This window comes from Hyaena hyaena, unplaced genomic scaffold (assembly GCF_003009895.1).
Source record: "Hyaena hyaena isolate Hyena2069 unplaced genomic scaffold, ASM300989v1 scaffold_1727, whole genome shotgun sequence".
NCBI classification, from domain to species: domain Eukaryota; kingdom Metazoa; phylum Chordata; class Mammalia; order Carnivora; family Hyaenidae; genus Hyaena; species Hyaena hyaena.
Genome location: NW_024082361.1, coordinates 142,869 through 154,551, shown reverse-complemented (window position 1 = coordinate 154,551; position 11,683 = coordinate 142,869).

Sequence of the window (11,683 nt, the reverse complement as noted above, 5' to 3'; positions counted from 1 at the left end):
TGATTTTGGACAAAAACTTTACCACCTTAGGCCTCATTTTTTTTTTTTTTAATGTGTGAAAGGAGTGGCTGAAATGAGAAACTTTACTGTTCCTTTTGGTTTGAAATTCATATGACAGTTTGTAAATCACATTCAGCTTAATAATAGGAAAATAGTTTTATAAAAATATATATTTATAAAGATAAGTCTTTTGGAATATATATATATATATACACACACACACCCCAATACATATATATATGAGATGTATTATATATATGAGATGTATGTGGGTATATATATATATATACACACACACATATATTTTTTTTTATTTTTTATTTATTTTTTTATTTTTATATGCCATTTTATTTTATTTTATTTTTACAAATAGTTTATTGTCAAATTAGTTTCCACATAACACTCAGTGCTCATCCCCACAAAGTGCCCTCCTCCATGCCCATCCCTCCTCCCCCCACATCCATCAGTCCTCAGTTTTTGTCAGCATTCAAGAGTCTCTCATGGTTTGCCTCCTCCCTTTCCCCCACCATTTCCCCCCTTCTTCTCCCCCTTGTTCCTCCGTCAAGTTCCTCCTAATCCTCCTATATGTGCATACATATGATATTAGTCCTTCTCTGCCTGACTTATTTCGCTCAGCATAACACCTTCAAGGTCCATCCATGTTGCTACACAACACACACATATATTTTTTACAAAGAACATACTATAACCAGGATTGTTTTAAATTTATTGAATTACTTAGAATTTATCTTTTATTTATTTATTTATTATTAATTTTTTTAGTGTTTATTTAATTTTGAGAGAGAGTGGGAGACAGAGCATGAGCCAGGGAGGGGCAGAGAGAGAAGGAGACTCACAATTGGAAGCAGGCTTCAGGTTCTGAGCTGTCAGCACAGAGCCTGATGCGGGGCTCAAACTCATGAACTAAGAGATCATGACCTGAGCTGAAGTCGGACGCTTTAACCGACTGTGCTTTGTTAGATATAATACATAGGACATACTTTAGTATTTTAGTATTTTGAAAATTTTGAACAATGTATTTGCTACTTTACAGTGAAGAGAAAAAGATGTTAATAAAATTTCTTTTCATAATGCTTTTATTGAATGGCATAAAATTATTTCACTTTGGAATAAGTATCTAGTAAAATACCTAGAGATCATTCCATGTACATTCAAAATAAATTTAAATCATCATCCAGAAAATACTCGGATGTGTCTTTTTGAAGGGTATAATTTATGCTGAGACTCCTACGCAATAATATAAAACAGTTGATTATTCTCTAACTCATTGAATTTATACAAGGCTGGATCTTCATATACATCCTGTGTCCACATTTTACACTATATTGATCAGGTCCTAGAATAACTTAATAAGGCCAAAATATTTTTCTGAATAACAGCTTTGTTAACCCACAATTCACAAACCATACAATTCACCTATTTAAAGTGAGAAATTCACTGTTTTTTAGTATATTCAGAGTTGTGCAACCACTGCCAAAATCAATTTTAGAACATTTTCATCACCCTGTGAAAATCTCTGTGCCAATGAACATTCACCCCACCTTTCCCTCTACCCCTTATTTACCCCAAAATGCAGTTATTTTCTGTCTATAGATTTGCTTGTTCTGGACATCTCATGTAAAGGGATGGACCACATACACCATGTGGTCCTTTGTGATGGACTTCTTTCACTTACAATGTTTGCGAAATTCATTTGTGTTATAGCATGGATTAATATTTAATTTTTAATTGCTAAATAGTATTCCTCTGTAGGTATTTTTAACATTTCATTAATCCATTCATCTGATGGGCATTGGCTTGTTTCCATTTTTTGGCTGTTATGAATAATGCTGCTAGAAACATTGGTGTACAAGTGTTTATGTGGGCATATGTTTTCCTTTCTTGGGTATGTGCCTAGGAATGAAATTGCTAGGTCCTGCTATGTTTCATAGAACTTCCAGACTGTTTTCCAAAGTGGTTGAACCATTCTACATCCTGACGAGCAATGTGTGTGGGTTCCAATTTCTCCATATCCTCACTAACAGTTGTTACTATCAGTCTTTTTGATTATAGCCATCCTGCTGAGTGTAAAGTAGTATCTCATCGTGGTTTTGGCTTGTATTTCCCTGATGACTGATGATGTTGAGCATCTTTTCCTGTGCTTTGTTAGCCAATTATGTATCTTTAGAGAAATGCCTGTTTAGATCCTTTACTCATTTTTAATTGGGTTGTCTTTCAACTATTGAGGTGGAGGAGTTCTTCATATATTCTAGATTTTAGAGTCATCAGATCTATGATTTATAAATATTTTCTCCCATTCCATGGGCTGTCTTTTAGCTTTATGGATGATGTCCTTTGCATTGCAAAAGTTTCTTACTTTGAAGAGATCCAATTTACCTACTTATTTCTTTTGTTGCTTGTGGTTTGGGTGTGATGGCCAAGAGATTTTATTGAACTTTTAAAATTTGCCTTTTCACATTCTTAGTAGAAGTAGTAGTAATAAAAGTGCATTTTAAAGTGATTATTGGGTGTAGAAATTTAATAGTATTTGCTAAATTATACCTCCTCCCAATACACCTGGAATGTTCTTGGGTAGATAATGATATATCCTTCAGTGTCTTTTTAAAAAATTTATCTATTGAGAGAGGGAGAGAGCAGGGGAGGGGCAGAGAGAGAGAGAGAGAGAGAATGAGAGAGAGAGAATCCAAAGCAGGCTCCACACTGTCATCATGGATCCCTATGTGGGGCTTAAACTCACAAACCATGAGATCATGACCTCAGCCAAAACCAAGAGTCAAATGCTTAGCTGACTGAGACACCCAGCTGCCCCTACATCCTTCAGTGTCTTAAGGGTAAGGTAAAAGGATCTCAGAGCATCATGAAATTTTTATTATCATAGAAAAAGTTTTTGGGGGGTGCCTGGGTGGCTCAGTTGGTTAAGTAACTGACTTCAGCTCAGGTCAGTATCTCACGGTTTGTGAGTTCAAGCCCCACATCAGGCTTTGTGTGGACAGCTCAGACCCTGTAGCCTGCTTCAGATTTTGTGTCTCCCTCTCCCTCTGTCTCTCCCCTGCTCATTAATTCTCTCTCTCTCTCTCAAAAATCAATAAATATATTTCTTAAAAGTTTTGCACTTTCATTATTTATTTAATCAATAAATATTTATTGAGCATCTCTTATTTGCTTGGCATTAGACATTTTGTGTATAGCAGGGAACAAACTTTTGGTGTCTTCAAATGCCTTGTAAACGTTGAAATGTTGGTTTCCTGGAAAAACCTTCATACTAGAATATATCACAGTTGGCAGGAAAGAAAGTGTTGCCTCTTGGCTTCTCTATGAGTTGGTGCCCTTGCCCTTATTTCGATGTTACATATCCCAGATGGTCACTGCAAAACGCTTGCTCCTTTGCCAAGGTACAACAGGGATGCATTATCGCCTTAACTCAGAGTTTGTTTTGTGGTTTTCTTTGGAAACCCTAACATCATTTAAATGCAATTTTTTCAATTTGGCTCTGTTTACAGAACTGTAATAAGATATTTCTCTATTAATAGCAGGAAGGGAAAACCTTGCTTGTTTAGGGTTTTGGAAAACTCCTGCACATTTTTCTTGAAGGCATTTGATGAAATGGATTGCAGGAGATTTGCAGATTCCTTTTTCTTAATTTGCCTAAATGAATTTCAAGAGAAAATTAGTTAAACTACATTTTTCAAACAAATAGAAGCTCTCACTCAGCAACAATAAAGAGAATCTTAAAGGAACATCTATCAAGGAATGTTACATGGTTCCAGTAGTGCCTGGCCTTCGGGAAGGTTGGCTCAGAATGAAGAAACATCACAATGGGTCCCTTACAGCTTCTGCTCATTTTGTTTCTCCAAATGTGATAACATAGGTATGTGGGGAAGAAAGGAGCTAGAAATGGTATATGTTTAACTGTATGCTGTCTGCTCAGTTTTACCTTAAGGAAATATAACACTTTAGAGCCAGAGATCCTGAGAGACCAAGTAGGATAGTTGTGAAGAAGCAAGTGACCATCAGAGGTAACCCATGTTGACTCATCCACAAGCTTTGAACAAGATGTTCAGCAAATTTGGTGGTGGTCTCCAATGAGATCAGACATTTTCAAACTTCTTGTCTCTCCTTATGTTTATCCCTCAGTCCTAAATGTCCTTCAAACCTACATTCTCAATTTTCAAAAATGTAATCTAGTCTTTCTTCAGTGAAACTTTCCCAATTTCTATTCCTTCCATTTTCCTTTCCCCAGGAGAAATAAACTTTCCCTCTAAAATACTGTCACAGCACTCTTCATTCTTCTTTTAAACGAATACATCTCAACATACGCTTTTCACGTAGGTCAGCTAGTTCAGCTACAATGGAAGATCCATGAAGGAGGGAGGTGTATCTCATTTATTTTTGCCACAGCATATGGCAAAGATAAAAAATGATTAATGAACAAGTGCATATATGCATAAATGTGTCAATAAATGAATAAAATAATGAATGCTTTTTGTAAACCCAGAATGGAACCTCAAATTTGGTAAGTCTGGAGGTTTTGCTTGGTAAGCTGCCATTTGCCATTATTAATGGAGACGCAGAGGACTGTAGCTTCCTCATGAAAAGATAGTATAAAGAATACTTCTCTCTCTCTTTCTCTATTTCCTTCTTTTATCTTCCTTCCTCCCTCCTTTCCTTCCTCACCTCCTCCCTCCCTTCCTCTCTTCTTTCTTTCCTTTGTTCCTCCCTTCCATTCTTCCTCTCTTTCTAATCTATTATTCTTTTCCTTCTCCTCCCCTTCCCTCTCCTCCCCTTCCCTCCCCTCTCTTCTCTTCCCTTCTTCCTTCCTTCCCTCCTTCCTTCCTTCCTTCTTCCCTTCTTCCCCCCCACCCTCCCTTCCTCCATTCCTTCATTCCTTCCTCTGCTTGAACTGAATTTTATGAAGAGAGGATCATGGCCAACACCTAAATAAGATTCTCCTTGCCAAACTGTAGGTATTTTATTATGAATATCTCTGAAAGATACTGGGATATTATGTGAATTCAAACGGGGAGATACTACTAAGGGAATAATATGTTACATGCAACTTGGAGATCATTCAGTGTAGAGAGGTTCAGTGAGCTGAAGTTATGATTTCAGGAACTGACTGTTTCTGTTGCAGGTACCTTCTAGAGTCTAGTCTTGAAATAACAAGGGGGATAGTGAGGCTTTCTATCTTATCCTGCCATCCAGCTAACCACAGATGTGTTGCTGATTGTTGCGAGATAGGGTGATAGAGAAGCCCAGGCTTTACAAGAGATGGGCATATTGTGTCCTGGGAGTTATGGGCCCAGTGGCTTTAAAGGGATTGCTGTATTAGGTTTTACTAACATGTTGACTTCCAGGTTATTAGTTGTATATCTATGCAAGTGAGTTGATATTGTAATAAATATTATTTGATCTAGAAAAAGTGCTTATTTTGTAATATAAGCAATAAAACTGCAGAAGAGAACCCTAGAGATCTCTCCATATACCATGGATGGGGGGTGATCTATCAAGGGAAAACTATGTTTTCTCTCTTGTGGAGACCCAGGACACTTTGGGGAAAACCTTTGCTGTGAGAGGAAACGTAACGATGGCTGTTGACCCAGAAGCTGGTGCCATCTTAGGGACGAGCATCTTAGATGAGTGGGTCACTGCATATTGAGACATACATACTCCTTCTTTCCAATCCTTTTTCTCTGGAATATAGGATAATACTTTGGTTTGTTTGTTGGTTTGCTTGTTTTCATATTCTAGTGGTAAGATCCAACTAAGAGTTTGGGGGTGAAATAACAATAGATGGGGGAAGGAGTATACGTAAAGAAGGAGGGCCTACTGAGTTCACGAAGTATCTTTTACCATGGTTCTGTTTGGGGCTACCAGATATCTGCCCAGATTGATAAAACCATACTCTGTATTTCGTGCCTCTGTATTTTTTCCTATTTTCCATGTTTGTGATGCATCTTTCAGAACCCCAGGGAGAAGGCTGTGAATGACATCCTGAGTTCTTAATCCATGTGTTTGATTATTTTCATGAAGTTTACCCATTCATTCATCTCTGGATTTAGAGTTTGTGAAGCACTTGCCACATGACTGATTCTGCTGCTAGAAATGTGACAATGAGCAAGAAAAATTTGTTCTTTTGGAGGTGCCTCATCATAGGGTCACATGTGCAAATACATAGTCAAGATACAATGCAGTAAGTGTTAAAATAGAGGTAGTACCAAGAGTACCAAGAGGTATTGCCAAGTACCAAGGGAACATCGGAGGATGTGATTAAGATTATACGGTGGCAGGGGGAGGAGAGGGATCAAGGAAAGCTGTGAAGGTGAGGCTCTGTTTGACAAAGGCCTGGAGGACTGGGGAAAATGGGGGATGAGTATTTTAAAACAGAATACTCAAGTAGTCCAATGAGCTTTCTGTAATAATGTAAATATTACCTATCTGCATTGTCCCATACAGTAGTTACATGTGGCTACTGAGCGCTTCAAGTGAGACAAATATGATGGACTGATTTTTAAATTTTATTTCCTATTATTTCAAGTTTAAATAGCCGTATGTGGCTAGTGGCTACCATGTTAGACTGCAAAGCTCCATAAAACTCTGCAAAGCAGAAAGTAATACACGTCCTAAAAGAAGTATGGATAATGGGCAATGGCCAGAATAGCTTCTTCAGTACGTAGTTCACCTCCTGTGTGGATGATGCTTCTGGAGTGCTATTATGAGTAGGTCATGGCTCTGTGGTCACTAAAAGCTGACTAATGCTGTGTAATTGCCAGGCAACTCATTTGTGAACCCCTGCACAGTTCTCCTTCTGTCCTCCAAGCAATTGGTCTTATTATATAATCACTCAGCAATGACCCAGGCCTCAAGTTGTTTCCCTTCTATCAGGCAGAGGCCAACGGGGTATTTTTTAGGGAGTATACACATTGTAATTCCTTTTGACAAGGTTTGCTTTGGGAAGAGCTGTTATTAAGTCTGAAACAGGGAAGGTCGTTTACAGAATCAGTGGCTACCTTCCTGGCTGGGGTGACTCTGCCACCCTAACTCCTTTCTTTTTGCTCTACTTTCCCACTTTTGGTACAGCACCCAGAAAGTCATTTATTGGTGAGTGTGATTCTTTCTCTTGCTTTACTTCCATTAAGTGAGTTAAGAAGACACTCTCAGGGAAAGATGGGGAAAAATTAATGCAGAATTTTCTTCATGGAAGGTACATGAAAAAGACAAAAAAAGACAACTAGAGTTTGTGCAGCATTTTTTTTACTGCATACTGTGTATTCCTGTACATGATTTCATTTAGTCTTTACAACAATCTTGTAAGATGTGTTGGACCTCACATTATATATAAGTGAGGAAACTGGGCTCATAGAAGTTAAGAAGCTGCCCACAGTCACTCCCATCAAGTGACAGGCTGGGGCTTAGCTTTAGTCTTCTGATGCTTAAATCTTGTCAGAACATGGAAGAAAAGAGAATTACGACAGTAATAATGATTGGGGATAAATTCTTGACTGGGATGGGAGGAAGAGAGAAGAGAAGGGAAAGGTAGGAAAAAGAGGATAGAAGGAGGTGCTCCTTGCCGATTTTAACTAAAACACAAAGCTCTTGTTAGAGAAAGCAATTGATTGACAGGAACAATCACCAAAACATATCCTTCAGTACAAGTTCCTCTTGCCACATGCTTCCCATAAATAGCCCACACCATGAATTGTTAGCTGAAGGATTCAGAGCTGGAGCAAAGCTAGTGGGAAAGTCTTGGTTATGTTAAGAGTATTTGAAAGATAAAATAGGCATATTAAATACTTTGAGTTTACCTGAGCAAAAATTGATTCTAACCAGGCAGTACAAAGTCAGAAATGGTTAGGAGCATGCTATGTATGGGAACTTAGGGACAGACTTCTACAGAGAAGAGTCAGAAGCAAAGTAAGGAAATTATTGATTGAATATAGTTTAAAGCCTTGTTGGCTGTTTGTGATTGGTTGTCCTTAGCATTTTGATTTCCTAACCTTAGAGCATTTACAGACTCAGATTTTGGTTTGCTTATGTAGCTACAACAGCTTTAGAGCCACATCAGTCCAGTGGCGTCTTTAATTAGCAGAGTTTACTATTGGGAATTGCAAAGAGGAGAAGTGGAACTGTCAGCTGTTCCTCCAATGATCCCCCTGGAAACACGTATCCATGTTTTTCAAAGTTTTATGGGAAATATTACTAATGGTTAGGTCTTCATTGGAGAAAATTATTTTTTCTACGCCTCTTACAAGAGGGAGCATTTATATTGAGATAGTGAAAATCAGAGAAGAAGTAAGGTATCAACTTGTTTTTTTTTTTTTTTAAATGTTTATTCATTTTTGAGATAGAGTACGCCCATGTGCTTGAGCTAGGGAGGGGCAGACAATCTGAAGCAGGCTCTGCATTGACCGCAGAGGACCCAAAAGGGGGCTCAAACACACGAACCATGAGATCATGACCTGAGCTAAAGTCAGATGCTTAACCAACTGAGCCATCCAGGCACACCAGTACCAACTTGTTTCTTGAAGGAAAAGTTTACCTAGTGCCAAAGTTCTCCAGTTTGTAGCTGTATTAGCTGAAGGAAAATTCCACCAGCTTGAAATTTAAATCTTAAGATTGTTGATGCCATTGCCTGATCTTCTTTTAACATAAACTGTGGTCTCAGAACTCTGTTACCTAATTTCCAAATTAACAAATATTTCTTGGACATCATTAATGAATTAGGCATCATTCTAGGAACTAGGAGTACTGTAGTGAATAGGACACAGAATTGCCCTGCACACATAGTATATGATCGAGCAGAGGATACAGACATTAATCAACTCAAATAAATACGAAAATCGCCAGTGTAAGTGTTCTCCATGAAAAGGGTGGTGCTCTGAGAGCTTAACTAGGAAGAATGTGATTGAAGGAAGGAAGACTAGTGGTCTTGATTTTAAGTTTTAAGTTTAAAACTTAAACACGCACACTTGCATGCTGGGCACACTATACTGCTGCCCCTCATATAACATGGATTGTCCTGGTTTCCCAAGTGTCTCATTTCTGCAAACCAAGTACATTTGTGAAATTGCTTTAGGGAGCATGAGGAATATTTCTTGTGCGACTGCAAGAGTGTGGCATTAAAAACATAGACTGCTGAACAAATTAGCTTGACACACACATGCAACTGGTGTGTGTTTGATTTTTACCTGTCATCTATTAGCAAGCATCTGACTCTCCTGGCAATCATGACAGCCTATCAAGATTATTTAGTAAGTCTCTATGGTCTATTAGAACTTAAGTAAAGAAGAAAGGAAAATTATTTTATTTACTGGCCAGAAGGCATGGAGAAATTTCATCATTTCTGTAACTGCTCATCTATAAAAAAACACAAGTGATTCAGGAGTGCCTGGGTGGCTAAGTTGGTTAAGTGGCCAGCTCTTGATTTCAGCTCAGGTCATGATCTCACAGATAGTGGGTTGGAGCCGTGCGTCGAGCCCTGCACTGACAGTGCAGAGCCTGCTTGGGATTCTTTCTCTCCCTCTCTTTCTCTGCCCCTTCCTTGCACACACGCTCTGTCTCTCAAAAGTAAATAAACTTAAAATCACATGATTCATATTTTAAAATAGGAATCCTTATTTAAATAAGGAAATACATAAATTCCATCCAAACATCCTCTGTGTTAGAAGGAAGAGATGGAGACAGCTTATTATTTGCCAAAGACAAAGAGTCCCTTAGGAGCCTATTACTTGAGCCCAAAATAAACTGAGGGCACAAGCTCTTTACTATCCCCCCACATCTATATCTATATCTATATATTATGTGTCTATATCTATAGCTACATCTCTGTCTATCTATATATAAATTTTCATAATCTAACATGTGTTGTCAGTTTTGGAACCACTAAGAACAAAAACATGATGCTAATTAAACTTGATACAAGGCCTTATCCACAGTCTTGTACAACACATGAATCCATCAGGTCAGTCTCCTATTGCTTGGCAATTTCTTCTGCTGTCCATTGCTTTGTTTGCTATGCAATAGGCTATTTTTTTAAACGTGTCTTCGATGTACTATAAGGTGGCTTCTTTGACTTGTTTAGTCCCATGAAACATTTGGTTGTTGCTTTATATAAGGGCAGGTGGAATTGATGTCATTCTTCCAGTGATGACTTTACTAATGTCAAATTTATGTCCCACCTTTCTGTCTGTGTGCTTTTTTGTAAGCACAATAGCCTTTTGTTTCAATGTTATATCCTTATGTAATTCTAAAGACATTTTATTTTGCAGTTAAACTTGACCTTTGTTGTTTGGTCACAGAACTCAAAGAAAGTAATTAAAATAGCAGCATGGCTAAATAGGCACACAACGTGCAGGCAGCAATGACCTTATTATAGCCTCTCCCTATAAGACGCCATCAACTCTAAGAAACATTTCTGTTTGAAAGATGTTAAAAATGTAACAAAAAAGTCACATATCCTCTTATCTTTGAAATATGGTACATTATAAATTAAATATTTTTACAGAATCTTTATGGAAAGTCTTATATCTGATTGAAAGTTCAATGGAAATGAAATTAATGATGATATCTGCTCTCAATGTACTCACCCCCCGACCCCCACGCTCTCCTTTAGCTTCTAAGACGTCCCTTAGCTTCTAAGAAAGCAGAGGCTTTACAGATACCTCAGAGGTGTTGTCAGGAACTTAAACCTGGTGCCCAGATTTTTGACCAAGCTTGGTGAAAGAGGCACCTCCCGTAAATGCTGAGCAGCTTTCTTTCCTGCTATGTGAACACTTGGCAGAAGCGTTGATGACAGTTGCAAGAATGTGATGCACAGCAGTATTCTTTACAGCAGTTTAATCTGTGTCATCAAATCCCCAGAAACCATGATTAATAGCAGCACTTGAGTTTGTTCTCAAGTTGTATATTTGGCAGTGGTGAACTTTGATCTACAGTTTCACTTTAAGGAATCATTATGACACAAACTTTTCTGCAATCCTTCCATCTAATTAAGCTCCACACAGACACCATGGAGGGGAACGTTTAATGACATTACCGTAAGCTGTGTGTTTATGACACCATTTTTAAGCACTTTCATACTGGGAGACAGTGTGTATGTCATGTCAAGGCACTGAGTCGCCAGAGTCTCACAGAGCAATCTCATCACTCAGAAGTAGCCCATGCAGCATTTTGATTAGGAACACAGAGTGGAAAACTAAACCTATAGGAAATTGTAGGCCAGGGATTTAATCTCAGATAAAATTATTTCCTTTCGTATAGTTTGATGGGCTAAATTAGTAGTTTCTTATCTTTCTCTTCTCTATCCTTCTTTCCCTGCATTTCAGTGTGAAAACTACTCTTCCCATTCTCTTTATAATAATTTTCTAGAGCATTGCTGCCCAATAGAGATATAAAATGAGCCACATATGTAAATTTAAATTTTGAATGGTGGCCAAATTAAAAAAAGAAACAGATAAACTTAATTTTAATAAAATATAAAATATTCTATTTAACCCAATATATCCTAAGTATTATTATTTAAACATGTAATTAATATAAAAATTCTTTTTAAAAATTAATTAATTTATTTTTGAGAGAGAGAGCACAAAATGAGTGAGAGACAGAGGGAGAGAGAGAGAGAATCCCATGAAGTACAGAGAGAGGGAGAGAGTGTGGAGCCTGGAGT